At 38.5% G+C, this 26,006-nt stretch overlaps 1 long non-coding RNA gene across 13 annotated transcripts in view; it reads right to left on the bottom strand.

Annotated features, from left to right (window-relative positions):
• Positions 1-26,006, bottom strand: part of LOC132761858 (uncharacterized) — a 63,761-nt gene that overhangs the window by 20,720 nt on the left and 17,035 nt on the right. For 4 of the 13 annotated variants that reach the window (XR_010908947.1, XR_010908946.1, XR_010908940.1 and 1 more), the window contains exon 5: positions 14,229-14,360. This is a non-coding gene — a long non-coding RNA (uncharacterized lncRNA). Of the gene's footprint in view, positions 1-4,992; positions 6,041-12,025; positions 12,290-14,228; positions 14,361-23,515; positions 23,570-26,006 lie in introns of those variants that run through there. The other 9 variants (XR_010908939.1, XR_010908944.1, XR_010908949.1 and 6 more) reach the window with 7 other exon arrangements.

Genomic DNA, 26,006 nt, shown 5'->3' on the forward strand with positions numbered 1-26,006 from the left:
ATACAATTTACACTTTAAAAATGAAGATTTGAACATCCCTACTGTCTTCATGATGCATGGGGCCTATTGGAAGAAATGTATCTTCAATTGTCATCTAGCTGTCAAAGTTGTTCTGGCAGGTCATTTGACACTCTTTGGGCAGCTGATGAAAAGGTTCTTTGGGTGCTGGCTGCCAGTGGGGCTCTGGAAGGCTGGAGTAGATGCCACCTAGAAGACTTTAGTGTGTGGGGTGGTTTGTATGAGAGTAGGTGATCCTGTAGATAACCAGAACCTAAACCATGTAGAGCTTTAAAAATCAAAACCAATACTTTGTACTTTGCCTGGAAACTAATTGGAATGACTAATTGGAATGACTTTCGTATAAGTGTAATATGTTTACTCCTGAATGTTCCTTTGACCAATCTGGCTGCTGCATTTTGAACTAATTTGAGTTTCTGAATTTGGTATAGCAGTAGCCCAATGCAGGCATGTAGCCAGGGGGGTGGGCTTGAGGGGCTTCAGCCCCCCCCCCCCCCGAAATTCTCATGGTGGTTCGCGAAAAGGCCTCACTGGTGCATTATTTAAACTGTTATATCATGATCTGATCGTCATACTCAATATATCCCATATGCATGGGGGTATTGGGGTAATGATACGAAAGGTTTGCTAGGCTAGATCCTCTTTCACTCAGACTCAACCCCCCACCCCGAAACAAACTCAGCCCCCCCCCCAAATCGAAATCCTGGCTACGGGCCTGGCCCAACTATCATCTTTGGGTCCTTGGATTCTTGAAACGGGTGCAGCTATGTGTGTTGTAGACACAGTCTTTTGCTATGTATCTGTAAGAAAGTAGTTTATCATTTCTACTCCACATTTCCCAATCCAGCAAACATTGCTATAATTTCAGAATCACATTGTCTTTCCAGCTGCAATCCTATTACACTTACTCAGGAGTAAGTTACAGTCAATGCAATGCTTTAGTTCTGAGTTGACATACCTGTAAAATTACTCCATTTATTAATTCTTTAAAATAAGCAACTTCATGTCAAAGGTTTTCTGCACATGTTCAGAGATCGGAAGGCATATTGGAGTAGATTTAAGTGTTCTCTTTCAGAGTAACTTAATGGAAGGCTTGCTAAAGGCTGGTGTAAGAGACACCCTTGGTCTAGACAGTGATGGGTGTTCAGAACAGTTTGGAAAATTGTATTTTCAATAACTCAAGGGAGTACTTCTGATGAGTTACTTGAAGTCTCCCAGCAAGGAACTGTCATTACTGCATGACTTTCCATGTGTTTTCTAAATCCAGTGTGCCTTCCAACTCTGCAGTAAAACACCTGTTCATAGCAAGTGGTAACATCATAACTGCTAGGGAAAATCCTTTATCTGACAAGCTGTATGAAGAAATGATTCTTCAGGAACTACATTTTACAAGGGGCATTTTCCCCAGATTTAAAACATATTTCTATGCATTGCTGCTGCAGAGTGGGGGCTAGTCTGAAAATATAGCTGTGCCATATTAATTCTACAGGTTTGTTTATACCTCGGGGGGTGTTGTGTTGGTGGTGGTGGTGAAGAATTAAGAAGAATATGAACATTTATCATGAACTTTTTTTCTACTTACATGTATCCTGCAACATAGCTGCAGCTTATAGCATTAAGGTGTATTTTAAAAGTATCTAAGTTATTTAAGCAAAAAAGGAAGGGAAGGAGTTCTTTTAAAAATATATTGATTATTTCAACTATAGACAACTGAGGTGTGTGTCATGTAATTAAATGTTTAAGTGACTTTCAAGCCTTTAGTTGTAGCAAATCTTGGTCTCCTATACTACCATCTGAAGAAGGAAACATGCCTCACAGTAGAAGAGATATTTTGAAGGAAGATAATATCAAAACTTATTGTGAGTATGGTAATTATATGGTTCAGATGCTGAAATTATGAGTCATACTTGTCACTGTTAAAACAATAGTCAACCCATGAAGTATATATAGTCTGTATAATGTAACAGTAGAAAGAAATATCGATCCTAAGACATTTCAGAATATGTATCCAGTGCAGAAACAATTTGTTATGTGATCTCTAATGTCATAACATTGCATTATTATTATTATTATTATTATTATTATTATTATTACTGTCTTTCCCCAATAATGGCACTCAAGGCAGCTTTACTCATGCTACACACAAAAAAGATTAAAAATTACCGAAACATCAATTGAAAAGTCTAAATGCAAAAAATACTTTAAAAATACTGTCAATAAAGTAATTTATAAAGTGAAAACCATGAACATTTGTGAAAAGACTATATGCAAATCACAAATAAAACAGCATACTGTTTGATCACCTCACAACAAAGGATTCCCCTAGGCAGTAAGAAGCCAGACCTTGAAACTACTAGGCCATTAAATCCTAATCAAGGTGGTCAATTGAAGCATTCACACCTAACTCAAACAGACAAGAGTTCTTTCTCCCACAGACATTCCACAGATATGTAAATCCTATTTTTCTAATTTCCAATAGACCTCACAACCTCTAAGGATCCTGCCATAGATGCAGGTGAAATGTCAGGAGAGAATGCTTCTGGAACATGGCCACACAGCCCAAAAAACTCACAACAACCCAGTGAATCCGGCCATCAAAGCCTTTGAAACTACATTAAACAGCATACTACTAAAAGTCTGTCTCAGTCAGTTTCTAAAAGTCTGATGACATAAAAAAGTTTTGACTTGCCAGCAGAGATCAAGCATTGAATTCCAAAGTCTGAGAGCAGTTACTGAGATATCCCTGTCCTTTGTTTCCAACAAGTTGAAGCAGATGGCAGGACAGAGAGAACAGCTCCTAAAGATTTTAGAGCTCTAAGGGTTTGCTAAAATATTGTTATTTAGATTGCCTGGACTCAAGCTATACAGTGGGAAAGAAGTCAAGTTCATACTTGGATAAAGGTCTGAGACCCATAGATACAAATTAGGGGTCATTCAAAATGCTTTATTAGGTTGGATGAAGATGGGACAACACATTTCTAGGCACTTCGTCTTGTAGGTTGTTGCTAGATCAAAAATCCATTTTAAGATCCAGAATTTTTGGATTTCCTATTGTTCTGGTTTGGGAGACCAAAAATGCTGTAAGTGTCAATGTTCCCTTTCCCCAGTTCAGGTGTGAGGAATTTGGTGTCCCTTCAGCACAGGTAAGTTCTGTCAAATTGCAGACAGGTGACTCTAGGTGTATTTGTTTTGCCTCCTTTACCATTGTTTTTTTAAAAATGATGCATTCATACATTAAAAGTATTTACAATTGGTTGAGTTCTTGGTCTTACCAATTCTTGCTGCTCTTTAAAAGGTAAAGGTTTTCCCCTGACATTAAGTTCAGTTGTGTCTGACTCTGGGGGTTGGTGCTTGTAAAGAAGCACTAATCCCACTAGATGCCACCCCAAATGTAAAGAAGGTATCAATGCCACCAAAAAAATGTAAAGATGTGGTGTTAATCCCACCAAATGGGAACACCAAAATGTAAGGAAGTTCCTAGACTGCTATTAAATCAAACTGCCACCAATATGTTTAGAGACGCTGGTCTTAAAGTCTCTGTTTATCCCTATTTGCGTTGTGAGGTAACTTTGGTAGAGTGGAAAGCACTAAACGTAAAATCAATGGAGGAGGCAGGTTTAAAATACAAAGAGAACAAGTTTATTGTTGAACAAAGCGTAATTGTTGCAATATTGAGATGTTGAGCTTGGCATTTGCTTGATGGTTACAATATGGCTTGGTTGAGATACATTCAGGCTTTAGATGTTACAATCTTATAAACTCCTTCTTCAGTGAAGTACTTTATTATTTCAGTGTTCCTTGTTGTGAATATTCACACTGTTTGTCCTATACCGGATCAAACCACTGATCTCCAGTCTTACACTACTGGCGATCCTAAAACCCCCTCTGTTAGATTCTTTTTCCTCAAAGCAATCTAACTAGGTTTCCCTTCAGCTCCCTTGCTGAAGAAATATTCACAAACACTAAAACTGACTGAATCTATACTGCTTCACACCACAGAGCCCTAACTGACTCTGCCCTCTTCTCAGGGTCTCATCCTCCTGACTGAAGCTTAACTGCCACTTTCAAACCTTTTTCTCCTTAAGCTCCGCCCACCTCCTCTGCTGCCTTGTCTTGTCACCATGGCAACCTATCCCTCACAGCTAGGCCATGGCAACAAATGTAAACCACAAATACAGTTTAAACACAGTATAATAAACACTTTATAATAAACATATCTCTACAGTGCTCATCTCCATTTCTAAGCTGAAGAGCCGGCATTGTCCACAGACACCTCCAAGGTCATGTGGCCAGCATGACTTCATGGAGCACTGTTACATTCCCACCAGAGCAGTACCTATTGACCTACTCACATTTGCATGTTTTTGAACTGCTAGGTTGGCAGAAGCTGGGGCTAGCAGTGGGAGCTCACACCGCTGCTTGGATTCAAGCCTGCAACCTTTCATTTTAAATCTGTGACCTTTAGTGCAGTCAAAGAGACTGTGTGTGTGTGTGTGTGTGTGTGTGTGTGTGTGTATATATATATATATATATATATATGCATGTTTGTGGGAGCTATAAACCCACACAATGCAGACATAAGATGGAAAACTGGAAAGAGAAGGGGGAGAGAATGCTTCACATTCTTACCATTAAAGCCACCATGTAATGGTTTCTAATGGCATCCCAAGGTCTATGTGCATTGAAAGTAAACATAATGAACAAAAATAAAATGCTGCATTGACAGAGAAATTTGATAATCTTGGGTAGTTAGACAGTGTTCTGCAATTGTCAGTTAAATTTAAACAAGTGCAGAAACCTGCACAAATATAAAGGTTTCAGTGACCTCCCACCTTCCCTCCAACCAATTCAATGTTGTGGTTGGAGAATATGTGTGAGAGTTTTGCACCAGATTGGAAGGCAGAACTGTCAGTGAACAAAATCTTGATCCGCTCCTCATTGCCATCTGTCAGGGATGCTTTGAATGTGATTTACCTGCTTCTTGGCAGGAGGTTGGACTGGATGGTCACTTCCAACTGTATGATTCTATGCACTATTTTCCTTATAGTTGGAGATGCATTGTCTGTTTCCTGCTGTCCAATGGGTCTGAGTTAGTCCAAATCACTTTGGATTAAACCAGTGTAGTTTGACCCTTGTCAGGCTGATCCAAGTGTCTTTGTGGACTTGATATGAAGTGGTCCAATTCAGCTCAAAAGAAATAATAGAAAAAATACATTCTGGTAGAAGAAAATATAGCATCAGGCCAGTTAAAGATCCCTCTATGCAAAGTAAGGCCAATTGGCAAAGGTGAAAAGGACTTTGTTTGCAGGCGAAATGTCAGGAGAACACAGCTATACAGCCCATAAACCACACAATGCTCCTCCAACTTTGTTTGTTGTTTGAAAGACAACAGTGAAGACAGACAGCCTAACCTTCCATAGCAGAGTACCAGAAGTTAAGAACAGATATCATGACAGTCTTCTCCTGTGCCCCAGTTCATCAAAAAAATAACAAGACCAAGACATAAATCTTTCTCTGTTTTAAGAGGAAGTCAAATTCAGTCTACAGTGAAATCCCTCCTTCAAATAAGTTCTGCTTCTCAAACCCTTTTCCAGGTCACTTTTTAAAACACTTCTCTTACTAGGCAAAACTCAGAGGCATTAATTCTATAGCTAATCTTTTCCTTTGAACATTCCCTTCTATTAAAAAGAATAGCTAATAACCATAAGCGCTATTTCACACTTTTTTAAAAAAATAATCAATAATTAATGAGTTTGCATTAACCGCATACACACAAACTATCAGAGTAGTCTGTTTGGCCGATGATCTGAGTTTCAAAGAGGCTGCCAAGAAATACAATCTACCATTTATTATTCATTTGGGATTCATGCATGCTATGATTAGCTACTGAGCATCTTGGGGACAGGGGAAAGGTCTGATTTGTGGAATACATATTGCACTATTAATTTTATACCTTATATTCTGGTGATTTGCAGTGCATTCAGGATTAAGATCTTTTTATGGAGAAGGATGTTTCTTTACCCTGAAGAAGAAGGAAGTCAGGAGGAGAAGAAGATATTGTCAAAAGTATGATGGCCTTGTTATCTGACTGATAATTCAGAAAAGTGGACAAAATGTCTAAAATTGCTCAGGTTTCAACAATAATGTTATCTTTAAGTGGGGGAAAAACTCAGATAAAGTAGGATTGCTAGTACTTAAAAAGACTCCTTATTCAAGGAAATCAGACTTAGCATTGCAATTAGTGGGAGAGGAGAATTTCCATAATATGAATGTTGCAATTCTGTCAATAAAGGATCTTTTTCTAAACATTTCCAGCTATGCTGAAGTCTGCTATGCTTTCAGTAAATCCACATCGCATTCACCCTGTAAGCAGCACCTGTTGTTGTGCTTACATCAATGCAAATTGCATATGTTCTTTGCTATCTGCATTCTCACAGTATTTAATTCATTTCATCCAAGCCGTTTAAACTCTTTCACATTCCCATCATGCAATGCCATGTACCCATGAATCAATATGCCCGAGTGCTTTAGCATCCAGCATCTTACACTGAAATAAACCATTCCTGTCCCTCAGAACAGATTTCAAGGTTCAAAATTCAACTTTGACAGAGAAATTGAAATTCATTTTGTCTACCACCCAATCTCATTCAAACATCCTTAAATATGAAGATAAGCACAATCTGTAGGTGCCCTCCATTTATTCCACATCACTTTCTCCCAAGTAAGTAAATTCGAAGCACTGCGAGCAGGCTTTACTACTCCTGGAAGAACTCACTGGCAATTGCTGAATTACTATTTCTTAGCATTTCATCATTTAGTATCCTTCTGGTTTATTATATCTGAGAAGGCACAACTATGTAGAAGTCTTGATGGTCCAATTTTACTTTTAAAGGAGGGTCAACTTCTGATAGCCTAATCTTAACCCTTTGCCAACTTAACAACAACAACAACAACAGCTTATTTCTAGTCTGCCCTCTCTCCCCAGAAGGACTCAGGGTAGTTTACACATAAAAAGGCAAATATTCAAAATAGGTACTGATTCAACTAAATAACACAAAATGGAGAGTAACAACAGAAAACTTCCAACAAAATAATTATTTCTCAGTTCTTGTGGGTTTTTTCGGGCTATATGGCCATGTTCTAGAGGCATTTTTCCTGACGTTTCGCCTGCATCTATGGCAAGCTTCCTCAGAGGGTGAGGTCTGCTGGAGCTGGGAAAAAAGGGGTTTATATATCTGTGGAATGACCAGGGTGAGACAAAAGGCTTTTGTAAGTTGGGCTAGGTGTGAATCTTTTCAACTGACCACCTTGATTAGCATACAATGGGCTGACTGTGCCTGGAGCAAACTCTTCTTGAAAGGTGATTAGATGTCCCTGCCTGTTTTTCTCTCTGCTGTTTTAATTTTAGAATTTTTTAATACTGGTAGCCAGACTTTGTTCATTTTCATGGTTTCTTCCTTTCTGTTGAAATTGTCCACATGTTTGTGGATTTCAATGGCTTCTCTGTGTAGTCTGACATGGTGGTTGAGGGAGTGGTCCAGCATTTTTGTGTTCTCAAATAAAATGCTGTGTCCAGGTTGGTTCATCAGGTGCTCTGCTATGGCTGATTTCTCTGGTTGGAGTAGTCTGCAGTGCCTTTCATGTTCCTGGATTCTTGTTTGGGCGCTGCGTTTGGTGGTCCCTATGTAGACTTGTCCACAGCTGCATGGTATACGGTAGACTCCTGCAGAGGTGAGAGGATCCCTCTTGTCCTTTGCTGAACGTAGCATTTGTTGGATTTTCTTGGTGGGTTTGTAGATTGTTTGTATGTTGTGTTTCCTCATCAGCTTCCCTATGCGATCAGTGGTTCCCTTGATGTATGGCAGGAACACTTTTCCTGCTATGGCTGATTTCTCTGATTGGAGTAGTCTGCACCCAGAGGAAAAGTGTTCCTGCCATACATCAAGGGAACCACTGATCGCATAGGGAGTCTACCGTATACCATGCAGCTGTGGACAAGTCTACATAGGGACCACCAAACGCAGCGCCCAGACAAGAATCCAGGAACATGAAAGGCACTGCAGACTACTCCAACCAGAGAAATCAGCCATAGCAGAGCACCTGATGAACCAACCTGGACACAGCATTTTATTTGAGAACACAAAAATGCTGGACCACTCCCTCAACCACCATGTCAGACTACACAGAGAAGCCATTGAAATCCACAAACATGTGGATAATTTCAACAGAAAGGAAGAAACCATGAAAATGAACAAAGTCTGGCTACCAGTATTAAAAAATTCTAAAATTAAAACAGCAGAGAGAAAAACAGGCAGGGACATCTAATCACCTTTCAAGAAGAGTTTGCTCCAGGCACAGTCAGCCCATTGTATGCTAATCAAGGTGGTCAGTTGAAAAGATTCACACCTAGCCCAACTTACAAAAGCCTTTTGTCTCACCCTGGTCATTCCACAGATATATAAACCCCTTTTTCCCAGCTCCAGCAGACCTCACCCTCTGAGGAAGCTTGCCATAGATGCAGGTGAAACGTCAGGAGAAATGCCTCTAGAACATGGCCATATAGCCCGAAAAAACCCACAAGAACTGAGTGATCCCGGCCATGAAAGCCTTCGACAATACATTAAAATAATTATTTATTTGTCCCAATATTGATATAAACTGAAAGAGCAAGAAGTGCAACAAAGAGCAGTTAAATAGCAAATTTACTGATGGACTAAACAGATGTGGTTCAGATCTTTAAAAAAAGATTTAAAAAAATCTTAATCCCATATATCTTTGCATATTCAGAATGTAGAATGTTACTCTTAAATTTATTTTAATTTGATTTTATTATTTTAAAATATATACTGTCAGCGCTCCCTGTCTACAAGATCTGTAACCATACATTCCAACAATATTTTTTAAAAAAAATCCAAAAAGCATCCTTTAATTTTGACATTTTTATATACGGGATGCCATTTTACTATGCCATTGTATATGATGGAACTGGAGCATCTATGGATTTATGTATCCATAGGGGGACATGTCCTGGAAGTAAACCTCAGTGTATATCAAGTGCCCATGATATATGTCATTTATATGTCACATAACTGGAAAATACTTCCATAGCAGGTCAAATAAATAAATAAGGAAGCAAACACAGCAATCAATAAATGTGCACATCAGGAATTCCTTATCAAACTGCAAGATAGTACTGTGATTTTTTTTGTACTCTTCTAACCTGATCAGAAATACAGGAATACTAAAGAAGGGTTCATTTCTCATCCTCAACTGCTGGCACGATGCAGATGATACTTCACCAAATGATTACCTCAATCATACGCTGAGAAAAGTATCACTGAAGCATCCCATAGAGCTTTAAACTTTTGACTGTTTATATGTGCAACTGCCTATGAATCTATGGCTTTTGGCTGCTGCATAAGCTGTTGCAGTAGTAAAGATATAATTTGATCACATTGAAACTTCCTGTTTTAATTTGCACATGGCTAGATTGCTTTCAGTCTTTTGCAACTTCGAGTTTTATATTGCCATAATGAGGAAGTAAAATGTGTGGAGACATTGCGAATTTCTGCCAGATGTTTTAAAATTTCATCCCTCTCAGTCTTTTTTGGAGACTAGATAATAGGGACTGCACTTTGCAGTTTACTATGACATCTCTACAGAACTATTCATTAGCTCCCCTTTTGTAGATGCCACACAAAAGAAATTTACAGTGACTCAAAAAATATTTTTCTTCTCAGTAATGTGGTCTATAAGTGCTTTTATTTATTTGATGAATTGTTTGATCCATATCTCGCCTTCCTGTTTGTATAAGACGCAAGACAGCAAGTGTAGTCTTATTTCTTTATTTACTGTATTTATACCCTCCCTTTGCCATTCCCATCCTCTTAGGCTGAGAGAGTGGAACTTGCCCAAGGTCATTTAATAAGTTTCCATGGCTGGGACGGGACTTGAGACATGGTCTCTTGGAATCTGAGTGCAACATTCAAATTACTATACCATGTTGGCTTATCATAATGTATACAAAACCCTAAATCCAATTAGAGGACACCCATTACATCATTTGAATGTGCACCAGTCTTGACTTAACTAAGTTCTTATTGATTGAGAAGATTTGCTCTAATTGGTCCAGACAACTGAATTTAGGCTAGGTGTGGTAATTGTGCTACCTTTCAAATGTGGGCTGCTACTCCAGATTTTTTTTTTTTTACTATTTCCTGTGTTGGGCAGGGGTGCATCAACACTGATGACTTATTTCAACACTGCATAGGGATGATCTAATTTAACTCAGGCCAATGCTGCTTTAAGCTAAGTTGGGGGAAAACCTGAATGCTGGGTTAGGATTTGGGTTTTTCTTAACTTAGGTGCTGTGAAGGGAATCGTGCCTGATCCTAACTGGAACCAGATGCAACTGTCTTCACTGCCATTATGCAGTCCCCTGTCAAACATACATATTACAGCTATCCCCAGCTGTGACATGCCACCTACCTTGTTCTTGGGGTTCTAGCTGACATCAGACAGAACACTTTTGTGCCAACTGAGGAGATGGAGGGGGGATGTAAAATTTTCCCCCTTCCCAGCTCCCTTAGAATAGTAACACTCTAGCTGATATCAGCCAGAGTGCTGAGAAGGAGGTTGATCGTGTGTCACAGCTGGGGACAGCTGTAATACAGGGGGTGCAGGTGGGGGTGTGGACTCCTAGGATAGCTGTCAAAACATCAACCCCCAATTACAAGCAGAGCATACATAAAGAATCCCAGGTTAAGCTGATAAGTCTACACAATCACTGGAATTCACAAGAGAGAAATAAAAATCAAAATGTCAATTCCAGGGACAAGTGTCACTTGCCAGAAATGTCCAAGTTTGGTGAGAAGGCTCCTTCCCTAGATGTTATTTCCAGGCATGGCTGAGGGAGCTGCTGTTCACTGTTGGGCTCCAGTTCGAACACTGAGGTTTCTACTAGCATTCCCTCATCTATGCTTTCTATGCTGTCTACAACTATGGCTGCCCAGGGGCACCATACCATGTTCAGCATGGTTGGTCAATAGACACTGAACGGCAAAACCAGTTTGAGGCAGGGATAGTAGCCACATTATCCGGAAAATACAGGGTCATTAGCACATCTCAGTGGATCAATGACGAAAAAAACGTAACTAATCCACTAAGGTGTACTATTGCACATATTAATGTCCTCTAGGGATCAGCGGCAAACTATAACAGGGCACAGGAAATGAGAGCGAAAGGGCAGAAAGCAAGAAAGAAAGATTTTCCAATGCACTAATGATGTTGACTTTATTTAGCCTTAAGAAATAAACTCCACTGAATTCCGCATAGCAAAAATTTACAGAAATTTATGCACTTACGGTAATTGCAAATGTTAACAAGTCCATACAACTTGTATAGTTCAGCAATGAACCAATTAGAAAAAAGTAGAATCGCTCAAGCAATGGAATTTAATGGAAGTTGCTAATATACCTCAAGATTTCTCATACTATTTCCATCATGATCATCAGCTTACTTTAAAGAGCACTATTGCTGTGGTAGGACAGTGGGCTAAACTGCTAGCTGCAGAAAAACTGCTGGTAGTTAAAAGCCATGGATTGGGGTTAGCTCCCACTGTTAGCCCTAGCTTCTGCCAATCTAGCAGTTCAATAACATATAATGAGAGTGGATCAATAGGTACTGCCTTGTCGGGAAGGTAAAAGGCATCAATTAAGACATGCTGGCAACATGACCAGCAGGGTCTATGGACAACAGTCTCCTCAACATTGAAAAATGGAACAAGAGTACCTTCCTATGGCGAGAGTTGAGCATTGCCTCCAGATGTCACAGAAAGAAAGGTGAATCTTTGCCTTTGTTTATGTATTACATGCCATTGTTCACTGTATAAGAGGCATTGAATGTTGGCCTATATATGCATATTTTGTAATCCACTCTGAGTCCCCTCAGGGAGATAGAGCAGAATATATAAAAAGTGTATTATTATTATTATTATTATTATTATTATTATTATTATTATCTTATACCATAAAATGAAATTGTTTTAAGTAAAATATCACACATTGCCTTTCTCATTCATATCTGTCCAATTATTGATTTTCTAATTGATAAATAGAAGGTAGAAGAAGTTAAGAAAACAAATCTTTCTTGTGCAAAATCATTTCATTCTAGCTTGGTTTTCATATTGCTGTAAGGTACTGTTAATTCTCCCAGCAATCCAACCATAGTAGTTGTAAATGATTTTCTTCTTACTTTCTTTCATATCTTCTTCCTAATAAAAGGAAGAACTTGAGAAATTAATTTCAAATCTCTTGGAACAGGCACATCAGTCAGTCAAAGTCAAATGGGTGATATTAGAGCAGGATTTGGAATGTAGCCACTTGCATTACTAATTTTGGCCCAGTAGAGGGCAACTGGGCTCAAAAACAGAAGCAAAAGCATTCATGTACAGTTATTGAGTAGTGCTTAGTGAGAAACAAATGTACGCAAAAGTTTGGCCTTGAGATTCTATTTTGAAGCCACTCATTTAGTATACAGTTTGCTAGAGTTTAAATCTAATAATTTATTTACTAATGGAAAATAACACTTCAATAGTATTTCAAAAGGTTACAAGCCCTGAATATAGAAAATGAATTGAAAATATAACAATGATTTCTTTATATGTGTAAATATGAAGGATTACAGTGCAATATATTTTTGATTCATTTGAGAACTAAATGAAAGAAATGTAACAAGAACGATGTCTTGTAAAAAATACTAGCTATTCATCTCAATACTAGTACAAAGATCACAGCAGTAGCACGATTCTTACTCCTTCATCTCCATGGAGCGGCTATAGCTTATTGTTTGGCTTTCATAGAAAATCCCAGACTATTAGCTCCTCTGCTAGTCATGTGAACAGCATAGAGTTTTGAAAAATATTTATGTTTTTGGTTTAAACTATAAGAACCCTCAAGGCAAACATTTCATTGGCGATATAGTTTGGAAGGTACTGACAATCCTAGTCCAAAGGTATCTTTAACAGGTTCTGTGAACTATTTGTATTTATGTATGTATCATATTGCATCCTGCTTTTTCTTCAAGATATTGAAGTCATGAAACATGATATTGCCCCATCTTACACGAATGAAGATCATGCCAAGCAACAATGACCATTCCAAGGGTACTTGCTTAACTTTATGCTTATGTAAAAACTATATCTGAGACAACAAAAGATCTCTGATGCATCAGACCAATGTCTTTCTGTTGTCATCTTGTTTTCCACATTCCTTAATTGCCAATATGTTGGGGAATATTTTAGTGTAGTTTTCTTTTGGAAATACCAGTTGCAAGAACTGAGAAAATCCAGACATTGCCCATATGTATTCTACAGGCTGCAGACTCTGCAGGAGATTGGTTTGACTCCAGCAGCGCAAATCTCTCATAATAAAACTGCAAGAAAATAGTCCAAAATTCCCAATATGCTCAAAATCGGTACAGCCAATTAAAACTCCAAGAACCATCCAGCTAAACACAGATGTAATATATACTGGCACTCAAAAGTACAATATAGTCAGTGTATTCTATTACATAACCAGTTGCTGATGAAGGACTCATATAAATGTTGAGACAATTTTCTGCTTTAGCAACTGCCAGGCTTTTTGTGAAGCAAATAACCTCAGATGAAAAGCTTTTGTTTTCAAATGTCCATGAGAAATCATTATTTTACCTTCACAAACCCACTGTAGTATGGGCAAGATTATAGTAACTGGTCTTGGATCACCAAATGAAACCTTGCTTCTTGCTGCAAACATCACAGGAGAGGTTTTGACATTATGCAATTGCAAGGATGGCAACGGCTCCACTAACTAAGTGTTCTACATACACACACTATTCATGATCTCTCATGCCCATAGCTTTCATAATGTACAGCTTAAAGAAGATCATTTTGTCAGGTCACTTGACTTTGCTCAGCAAAGCCTTAAACTTAGGTGGAACCATTTCTACAAACTGAAAAAATAAGAGGAGCTGGCTGAAGTGTTATTCAGTTTATGACAGGCTGTCCCTACCATTAAGAAGAGCGAGGAGCTGCTTTGGGCAGCAGATTCTGAAGGATGATAGAAGTCCCTAGTTGTTCCTTTCTATTTGAGGACATAGATGTATATGAGACACTGATTGCCCTAAACCTTGTACCCGAGTCTGCTACAATTCAGTATTAAAGTAAGGCTCACCTGGCAATGTAGGTGGTTTGTGTATGTGCAGTGGGGAGAGGAGGTAGAATTGTCCTTCTCAGGTAGTAAAATGTCTTGAGCCAGTCTGATTTTCATTGAGTAGACCCACACTGTTTGCTCTCCACTTCCACACTGTAGAACAGGAAATCACAGCATTAGAGATCCAAGTTTACTTCCCACAGGAGTCCCACCATGGGCTGCACTTTTGTACCAAGCCTCTCTGAGCTCCCTCTTGGGGGTTGAGAAGGGTGGGTAGAAATGCTGGAAATAAATAATAAATAAATACCAAACCAAGGTTCATGAGGGGCACACATCTTGGTTTAAAGAAGAACCATACTTTCTGAGACAAGTCTGTAATGTTTTAAGAAAAAAAACCCAATAATTTGGGGAGAGGGGCATCAAGTATGGCAAAAACTGATTTGTCATGCTGTTTCCCCTTGAGACAGCATGAAGAACCACAAAGTCTTTTTTGTTCTCTTCTCTCTGCCCTTTTACACTCATGAATGCAGTTCTTCAAACTTGCTGAAACATAAATGAGACCTAGTATAGTGTGCTAAACAATCTTTTGTAAAAAAAAAAAAAAAGGGGGGGGGACACAAGACTCTGGATATAAATTCAAAGGCTGAACGACTAGGGGCATGAAAATATAATTCTAAGTAAACAAATGAGCAATAAGAGAAATAATTCAGACTAAATGAACAGGAAAATACTGAAAGATTTAGTGTAATAAAGAGGTTGAGGGAATTTCTGTTGGACTAGATTTTAAATAAATTCCTAATCCTTAAAATTAAATTCCTTATACATTTCAAATAATCCTAGCCAAAGTTGCTATGGTTACAAAATGCACTGGTGTTGATTTTACCCCTGGCTGGTCACTTCATTAATTGGTTTAGAAGTCAATCTTACCTTGAATTTGACTTTCCCCTATCAAGCCCATGCTTTTGTAACCATGACAACCTTTACCCCAAATGGTAACAGGTAACAGGTGAAGCCCATTTTTCTTATCGCTATCCTTGTACTTTATATTGATATCTTCAGTATCATTAGTGGTTTATCTTTCATGCCAGCCATATCACAAGCTTTTCTTAAGGTTCTAGTAAGGAATGGACAAATCAGTTGTTGACCTTTCAATTGTGATAATATCTGAATGTGATCACATTTGAATTTGCTTCTCCTTTTTCATATGAGATCTACCTACTGTGGAAAAAATATACACGAAAGATGTGTGTTAAGAAGTATGATGTCACATTAGTTTCTGGGCAAAGTACAAAGTGTTGGTTTTGATCTTTAAAGCCCTACATGGGTTGGGTCCAGGTTACCAACAGGATCGCCTTCTCCTGTACAATCCACCCCAAACACTGAGGTGCTCTGGGGGGTGTCTGCTTCAGCTTGCCAGAACTCGACTGGCAGCTGTAACTCAGAGGACCTTTTCATTGGCCACCCCAAGACTATGGAATGACTTGCTGGAAGAACTCCAACAGCTAAAGGAGCTGTTGGAACTTAAAATACTCTTCTACCCAGTTTTAATCATGAATTTTAAATTCACATCTTGTGTTTTAATCTTTATTATGTGTATTTTAGTATGTATTTTATAGAAATATGTTTTATAATATGTGTATTTTATAGAACGTTTACAATGACTACGTGATTTAACTATGTTGTAACCTGCCTTGAACCACAAGGAGAGGTAGGTAAGAAATGAAATTATTATGATTATTATTGTTATCATTATTATTGTTGTTGTTATTATTATTAGCTTTTCTTTGGCACCCCTTTTAAGAACCCCGTTCCTTTCCCTTATGACTCAGACTTTAGACATATTAAGGGGAACATTGCCAGTTATTTTTGCCTTCATCTGAATAAAACCCCATCCTCAGTATAGCTGAAACACATATGCGGAAGAAGGAAATCATTAGACTAGATCACCAATACTGTGCTACAGACTGAATATCCTTTACCCAAAATGTTGGGACCAGAAGTATGAGATTTTTTAAAAATCCTTTTTTTGTAATACCTGTATTCATATATACATATCTTGGACATGGGATCCAGGTTTAAACAAGAATTCATTCATGTTTCATATAAACCCTAAATACATAGCCTGAAGGTAATTTTACATGCTATTTTTAATAAGTAGGTCAGCAACATCCAATTTGCTGAGATTTCAAGGCCAGAAATGAGGCCAGGGATGCTGCAAGGCTGGTCAGCATCATAGCAGTCAATGTTTGCAAGCTTTTGCAGGCTTATTAGTTTTATATTATCTTCCACTTCTCCTTAACAGACAAAACTTTAAGATTCATAAGAATCTGACACATAATCTGCCAAATTCCTGTCACAATGGCTCTGAATATGTACTTTAAAGGTGACCTTTGAAAGTAACTAGAAACCTTGACTGGTGCAACAGCTGACATAAGCAAATGTTACTTGTAGCAGTACTTTTGAACTATGAGATTACGCCTCCCTTGTCACCTCAAAATTATTAACAGGTGATTACTAATTTATCATATCATGAATATGAATATATATAGGATCTTTTTCCAGACTCATTGTGGTTCTTGAGGTTTGTGATGACTCCATTTTCTAACATCTGGGAGTTTTCTTCCAACCTTCGCCCTTTTGCTACCAAGGGACAGGAAAGCTCATGGTTCCATGTTTGGCTCAAATTGGAGCCATGACCCTGGGTGCCTATAGGTACCATCTCTCTCCTTATTCCCTTCTTTCCATTCTAGCTTTTTGGTGGAATGAATGATCATACAAACCTCTTTACTCCCAGGCATTTGGCATCAACTGGGAATGAATAGAGATCACAGACAATCAGAAATATACAAGTTTCCTTTATTTCATACATGAATGCACCCCCCCCCATTGTTTTTCTTTTTCTTTTTTTGCAGAAGCAATTTTTACACACAAACCTTGAATTTCAAAAACGAGCAAGATAATTCCCAATGGGCATGAGGTTGAGAAAAAATTGTGACTACTCTTAACACTTCCAATGTCCAGGACTTAAAAGCTACCTTGGATATAAAATCAAACTTCCATGTCCTGTAGCATAGTTTTTATTTATTTATTTATTTCTGGTACTTTTACCCCGCCCTTCTCAACCCCCGGAGGGGGACTCAGGGCGGCTTACAGAGAAGGCAGAATTCGATGCCTTTATACACTACACATAGTATACAAAAATATACAAAAACAAATATACAGAAATATAATTAAAACGATCATCACAGTTAAAATATCAGCAACCGGTGCCCATAGCATAGCTCACCATGAAGTTTGTCTTCTTGAAGAGCTGGACATTTTCTTAAAGCAATCTTAACCACATTTGAATTTTGTACAAAGTAAATCTAAAATTGCAAAAGGCTTCACAAACTGCATGTTTTTCAAGTCTTTCTTATAGTGGGAAGAAAATTGCCAAAATTAGTTTTTGCTTCTTTCAGAAGAAACTTAGTGAAGAATTACATTCTTACTCTGACATTTAAAATAGTGACAGAATATATCTCACATCATAAATAAGGCTTAAAAGGATTTTGCTCTTTGCCAATTTAGTAGCAAGCAAGCACATAGAAGGTGAATTACACAGATTCGCTAAAAATAAGCACTGCTCACTTCCTACGCAGATTGGAAGATATGCATAAAGGGCACTGCAAATGTCTTTTGCCCACTAGTTACATAGTGTAGAAGTATGGGAATCTGTATTTTTTAAAATGTGTTTTTTATGTACATACATGTCTGCAACTGTGAGAAATTGTCATTATGAAGATTTTGTGGACTGTGACTCCCAGCATCTCTTAACACTGGCCATGATGATTTGTGGTGGTGAACATCACAATCCAATGAGACTGTGGAGGGCCACTCTTGACCAACCTGACATCTCTTTAAAGAGTGCCAAAGCATTCCATTTGAGATATACTACTAATACGAGCAGAAAAGATAGCAGTCTGTTTTCTTTATAAAATAGTACAGATAAATATAGACAACATTAATCCCATTTTCTTGGGCATTTGAAGCCCCTCCCATTGATTTCTCTTTTCTAGCCATCAATCACACACAAAATGTTCCTATTAGAGTTGCCATTGAAAGAGGTCTTTTTGTAGTTTGTACTCCTGTCTCCCATCCATCTCCACATAGTTCACAGATTAGTATTTATTAGCACACTGCTACTTTTGTGTCAATAGGGGAAGCGTACACAAGTTCCCTGGTAATTGTGACTCCCAGCATGTCTTTGGTGACAGAACAGCAAATTAAACAAGGATAAAAAGGGACAGGTTGCCTAGAATACACAAAAGATAACAGATTTAACATTGCCTGTGTTTGGAAGCTAATGTTCCCAGAAACTCCTTTGTGAGTCATAATTAGTAGTAACTTCCATTTATATCTCCCCTTTCCTTCCTACATCCATTTACATTCTACAGGCCATATGTGAATGATTTCTATAGCTAAAGATTGGGAGAAAAAGGGCAGGAGCAAGGGTGGGGGAAAACACTGTTGTTTACAGAAAATTTTTCCAGTGAACACTTTGAATTGTTATGGTTTTTCTGTATTTGTGCATATGTTATTCAGTTTCTTGTCCTGGTATAATGAACAGAAAATGGTCTTTGGTACATATTTTATTTGTATTTGTTCATACTGTTCACATTTTCACATTCTTTATTTCTGTCTTCTAAACCCTGCGTAACTCAGCAACTTTATTATTTCAGGCCAGCTTTGCACTCTTTTTCTTTAAAATTGCAACCTTGTTACTGCCTGCTGCATTACAATAAACATATATATAAAACTGATAAAAATTGTGTAGGCATGGCTAAACATAAACAGTGGAGTTGCCTGTTATCATGGGAAGCATACATTAACTCAACTGCTATTATGCCTCACTCTCATCTTCCACTACATTAACACTATACTCCCTCTGTTTTATTTTCCTCTTTCTTTTTTGCCTCTTCCATCTTCTTTGCTTAATTATTTTTAAAAACAAAAAAATAGAGATTACATTTTTTGTTACAATGCATGCCAGGACAGGAGTAGAAAAGATGCAGCTGTGGTGTTTAGTGGCTCTTCCGCTTTCAGGGAAGAAAACTATCCAAGGTCCTGAACCCTATTCTTGAACTAGGCCCAGAACATTGGCATGACCCTTTAGAACAGTGAGCCTCAACCTGTTGGTCCCCAGGTGTTTTGGCCTACAACCCCCAGAAATCCCAGTCTGTTTACCAGCTTTTGATTTCTGGGAGTTGAAGGCCAAAACATCTGGGGACTCACAGGTTGAGAACCAGTACTTTAGAATTTGAACTAAAACTACAGTTCTGTGGTTCCTCCTCCTCTTCCATCTTCTTCTTTATTATCATCAACCACATTATCATCTTTGCTTTAAAGAAGGCACAATGAGAAAAGGTTTGAAATGTTCTACTATTACCTTTTCTAGGGCATTGATAAGATTTTTAACTTGTTAATGGTGTTAGGTTTTTTAATCTCGCTTATTATTTTATTAGAATGTATTGATTTTATGATCTAGAATTTTCATTTTTAACTGAGTATTTTAGTTTCTCAGATTATTCACTAATTCTGCCCCCTCCTTCCTCCCCAATTCCACTAGAATGTGCCAAACTTATGCACAGAGGATGGGAGTAAGCTTCATCAATAAGGCAATTGGCATAACCCACACTGAACTCATTGATAGTTATTTTTTAGTTGAAAACATTTTGGACTGCATTATTGAAGTGGTTTCAAGTTGTCATCCAGCCAGCTGAACTAATTTGGACTACAGATCACACAGGTCTATGTAAATGCAGTAGAGATTACTACATCAAAAAGATAAACCATTTGCTCTTTTATTGTGTGATTCCATTTCGCATCTTCCAACTTTTCATGATACTTAGCTGCTAGACATTGGAGACTGGCAATATTCAGATTACCCAACACTGCTTATCTGTGCTCTACACTACTGTTATTGTTATATGCTTTACAGTTGCTTCTGACTTATGACAACCTAAGTTGAACCTATAAGGGGGTTTTATTTAGAAAACGTATTGAGAATATGGTTCCCTTTGACATCTTCTGAGGCTGAAAGAGTATGAATCATCCATGGTCACCCAGTAGGTTTCCATGGCTGGGGATTCAGGCCATGGTCTCCAAAGTCAAACATTCAGATCCCAACACCATGCTAGATACACTATTATACTACAATTCTCATTTTTTTCCCATTGAGATTATGAGTACAGATGTAGGAAGAATCTGTTTAAATGGAATTTTCATGGTTTTAGTTGTTAGGCATGCATATTAAAAATGAGTACATTATATCCCCAAATAAAAAATCTGCCCTACAGAATAAGGTTCACTACAGTCCTCAAATTTCTAGCATTGCAGTGACTGAAAAGGTACATGTGAGCTTTCAGAAGTATAGTTTATGTCTAAAGAAAAGGAGCAAAGTTACAAAAATATTGCATATGCGAACATGACATATATGAGTTTTACATGTACATACTTTTCAATGTCTCGCAGTTTTCAATTATAGAAATTTGGAGACTGAAAGAACATTTAATTTTAATAGCGGAAATATTATTTGATCCAGAAGATGTGGGTAATAATGTTGTTGGTTGTTGTTGTTGTTGTTATAATGACAAAGCTCTACTTTTGTCCCCTCTCAAACATTTATAGTCCTGTCTAGTCTACATTTCTGGATTGCCTGACAATTTGTGTTCCAGAATCCATTGTTCTGTGGGTTCTTGAGGGCTGCAGATGAAGTTTAAAAAATATCCACATTTTACACATATACAAATCACTGCCTAAAATGTACCCAGTAGGATTATGTATCCAAGCAACATGTACAATTAAAAGCAAGCATACAAACATGGATACATTGGGGAAAATATAACTAAAAAGAAGAGCATATTTCATCCTGTAAGAGTTTAAAAAAGACCTTACAAGGGATCCAAACAAGGGATAGATGTGATGATGAAAACAGAAAGTCCATAAATGTGAATTTTATACAGGAGCATATGCTTATGGCTTAAAAGGGCCTATTCAGCCATTTCCTGTAGGGTTTACTAAGTACATTAGCTCTCCTCATCACATGACCTCATCCTTAGTTATGTGAGAAAAAACTAGTTTTCATTTTTAAATGAGTATTTTTATTTCTCAGATTCTTCACTGATTTTTTTTCTGTGGTTCACAGAGACTTCGGGATGCCTGGGCACTCTGTCATGCGAATTAGAGCCAGGGATTTTAGTGGAATATGTTGTATTTGTTGTCTATGGCTTATGTAACTGTGTTATCTGTTTATCAGTTTTATTTTATTTTGTGTCATGTAATTTTTGTCATTTAATTTGTTCGCTGGTTTGAGTCCCATCCATGGGAGAAAAGCGGGATAAAATAATAATAATAATAATAATAATAATAATAATAATACTCCGCCATTATCAGGACCTCAAAATCAAACTGCAAAGGCTCTAGCATAAACCAGTACAGGTGGTCCCAGTGGTTATCGGCACACTGGATGCCGTGCCAAAAGATCTCAGCTGGCATTTGGAAACAATAAACATTGACAAAATTGTCAACTGCAAAAGGCCACCTTACTTGGATCTGCACACATCATTCGAAAATACATTACACAGCCCTAGACGCTTGGGAAATGTTAAACTTGTGATTTTGTGATAGGAAATCCAGCATATACTGTATATCTCATTTGCTGTGACATACTGTGTTTTTGTGTCAGTAAAATAATCAAAATAATCAAAGTCTTGGAAAGTAGGGTCTATGGAAAGCCTCCATATATACAAAATAACTTCTGTTTCAAACCCATCCATTTTCACATGCAGCAGAGTGTTTCTTACACATTGCATTACCATAAATAAAGCCTGAAACAGAACTATACCCAGGCTTAAATATATTTAAAACTAAAGAGCAGGTGTATACCTGCTATCTTAACTACTGTTGGAATATACATTAATATCTGTCTATTGTCTGGAATGTGTTGTTTCCAGCCCATGTACATTGTCTCTTTTATGCCATGTATCTATTCTCATCAATCATTTGAATTGCATGGTCCTATGGTGACATCCCAACATCATTAATATCTTGATCTTGATATCATATGGCATGATGTTACATCATTCTATCTGCTTTGTAGTGCCTTAGTGGCTCAGCTGCTTTGATTTCCTAAAGCACTGAGACAGGATAATGTCACACTTTGTTATTTTAACACCAACCCATTTGCAACATTGTATTGGACTGGACGAACAGAGAAAGCAATATGATCTAATCTAAGTCATTCCTAACTATGCAACATTGTTAGAAATAGACACGGAATAATTTTTGAGTCATCACGTTGTTTGGAAAAAGAGGAAAATGTTACACACATTCAAAAATGCAAGCAAAACATCACAGAATATTTGATTTTGTTTTTAGTGTGAACCATAAGAAAGTTTAATTGGTACATTTTAGTGGAATATATAACCCCTTAAACCTCCAACTGTTTAATTTATCAAGGCAATCCCGATTAATCCTTTGTCATTTCCTACTCTTTCCCTTTGTCATCAGTTTAATTCAACAATTGTAAATTGAATTCATAGAATCATAGAAGAATAGAGTTGGAAGATACCACATGGGCCATCTAGTCCAACCCCTGCCATGCAGGAAAGGCACAATCAAAGTACCTCTGACAGATGGCCATCCAGCCTCTGCTTAAAGGTTTCCAGGAAAAACGTTTCCACCATGCTCTGAGGCAGAGTGCAACTGCTGAACAGCTCTTACAGTCAAGAAGTTCTTCTTAATGTTCAGGTGGCATCTCCTTTCAAAGTACAAAAGTAGTACACGACAACTTTTGAACCCAGGAAAATCATCTCCAGAATGAGGAGTTGTCTTGTACGCCGGATATTGCCGGTTCCCTTTGGTCTCTCCAGTGGGTGCTTTGCTTGGTTGCAGGAGGAGTGCGCACCCGTTTGTTTGTGGGGCACAGTCTCTGCCCTCTTTTTCTCCTTGCTTGGGATGCCATTTAACAGGCGCCCTACTTTGCTTTGCTTTTCCCCCTTCGGTGGCGAGAGGAGTGTGTGGAGCTGCCTGCTGCACCTTCGCGGGCTTTGAGGTAGGGGGGCATGCGGCCCTGGCAGCTCCCGCAATAGGCAGGCCTTGGTGGCAGTTGCAATGCTGTTCTGTGAAGGTGGCGGGCAATGGCCTGGGCTTTGCAAAGAGGCGCAGCGGTGCCGCAAAGGCGGCGGTCAAGGAGGTGGCCGCAAATGCAGTGGAGGAAGCAGCAGCAGCAGAGAAACTTAGGGCTTGGTGGCAACGGAGCTCTGCTGAAGGAGACAAGAGAGGAGGCTGCTCCAGGCACGAGGAGAAGGAGGAGAAGCAGAAAACTAATAATAATAAAGAGTCCCATTATTATTATTATTATTATTATTATTATTATTATTATTATTGTTATTGTTATTGTTTTTTTATTATTATTATTCAACAAAACTGGATGGCCACCTGTTGGGAGGACTTGGATGGGGTCCTCCTGCCTGGCAGGAATGAGTGGGGTTGGACTGGAGGGCCATTAGGGTCCCTTCCAACTCAAGGGTCCCATTATTGTTGTTGTTGTTATCCAGCAAAACCGGATGGCCACCTGTTGGAAAGGCTTGAATAGGATCCTCCTGCCTGGCAGGAGTGAGTGGGGTTGCACTGGATGGCCATTGGGGTCCCTTCCAACTCAAGGGTCCCGTTGTTGTTGTTGTTGTTGTTGTTGTTGTTATAGTTGTTATTGTTATTATCCAGCAAAACTGGATGGCCACCTGTTGGGAGGGCTTGGATGGGGTCCTCCTGCCTGGCAGGAGTGAGTGGGTTTGCACTGGATGGCCATTGGGGTCCCTTCCAACTCAAGGGTCCCATCATCATCATCATCATCATCATCATCATCATCATCATCATCCAGCAAAACTGGATAGCCACCTGTTGGGAGGGCCTGGATATGTATTCCTCCCTGGCAGAATTGGAGTCAGATTGGATGGCCATTAGGGTCCCTTCCAACTCTAGGATTCAATTATTATGGTTGTTATTAAGCAAAGAAGGTGGCCACCTATCATCCTGATGTGTGTTTCTGCCTGGAAGAATTAGGATTAGACTGGCTGGCCATTGGAGTCCCGTCCAACTCTAGGGTTCTATTATTGTTGTTGCCGTTGTGGAAAGGACATTGGACCTGGCCCTGGGCTCACTCTAGGAAAGGTAAATGTTTTCCCCTAACATTAAGTCCAGTTGTGTCCAACTCTGGGGGTTGTTGCTCATCTCCATTTCTAAGCCTAAGAGCTGGCTGTGGAAGAGGGGTAGTCTTGTACGGTGAGTATATCCCAAACTGTATCAATAGTAACTTTGGCCACCACTGGATGCTTTGGCCAAAAGAAGGATTGTACCCTCTATTTATACAACTTGGCTGCACCCCAACTGCATACCACAGCATTGCACCAATAATTTATTTCATTATATGCATCTATGTTATTTCTTCCCTTCTTTTTCTCTCATTCCATTATTACTAAAATCAAAAACAAATTCTCAAGCAGGCTGTATGACTTGGAATCCAAAATGAGATCAGATGAAAATTATCATACCATCCCAGAGAAATCAGAATATAGCACACTTGATGGGTCTTTTTATACAGCCCCAATTTCATTACAGTCCAGAGAAGATAATGATATCATGGAATCCACAGAACTGGGCTACATACTGCATTCACAGTGATAACTATCTTATCACTTGTCGCTTGAATTGGGTTTATTTGAACCTATTTATCATTTTCATTACAATCATTGTAATGAGAAAGGAACTCTGCTACATTTTAATCTCAACAGCATATAATATACAGCTCTGGATGTAAAGTAAGCAGCAGACACTATCACAGTCGATTTTGTTTTGCTTTGCTTGCAGCAATCTTGAAATAATGAGTACTGAGAAGGTAAAAGAAGACGTATCAGGGATACTGCATTGGGGCAGGTTATTGTGGAAACCCAGGGATCAGTTTGGCCTTTAACATGTTTCAGAGGTACCAAGAAGATAATGTTTACAAGTTGAACAGGCCCACAAGGTATATCTGTATCTGAATTTGAATATGGATGTCTACTGATCAAGATAAAAACCTGCCATGGCTGTTAAATTCTGCTTGGTTCACCAAAATATTTATTTATTTAGGCTATTTTTACCCCACCCTTCTCAACCCCCTAGGGGGGACTCAGGGCGGCTTCCAACATATTCGATGTCTACAAAGTAGAGTTCTGGTTAAATATGCCACCTCATTCTACACACTCACATATATGCATTTGTATTATTAAGGCATGATTATGTAAGCCTATGGATTTTGATCACTTATCTGCAGAATATATATACGTTCCATTTTTCACATAGGGTATCATGTACAAGCCACACTCTCTTCTTGGTACATTCATCGTTCATCCCATTGAAAATAATAGTACTTGATATTATCTGTGGTTTCAAAGATCCCTGCAAAGTGCAGGGACATATCCCATTCAGACATGGGGGAAGTATTAACAAAACTGAGTTGGAAGAGAACCACAAAGCATAACATGATTGTGTGTTCTTGCATGGCAGGGGGTTGAACTGGATGGTCCTTGTGGTCTCTTCCAACTCTGATTCAAACAATACAGAGTCCTTTGCCATTCACAGATCTTTTTAATTTGAATATTCATATGGCACTTATTATTATTTACCCTTGCCCTTGTCCCCCTTCCTTTTATTTTGTTGGGTTACTCTTTCCAATAGCTTTGGCTGTGCCTATGCCAAGACATTTTTTTAAAAAAAAAAATC

Source organism: Anolis sagrei, chromosome 1 (genome assembly GCF_037176765.1).
Source record: "Anolis sagrei isolate rAnoSag1 chromosome 1, rAnoSag1.mat, whole genome shotgun sequence".
Lineage (NCBI taxonomy): Eukaryota > Metazoa > Chordata > Lepidosauria > Squamata > Dactyloidae > Anolis > Anolis sagrei.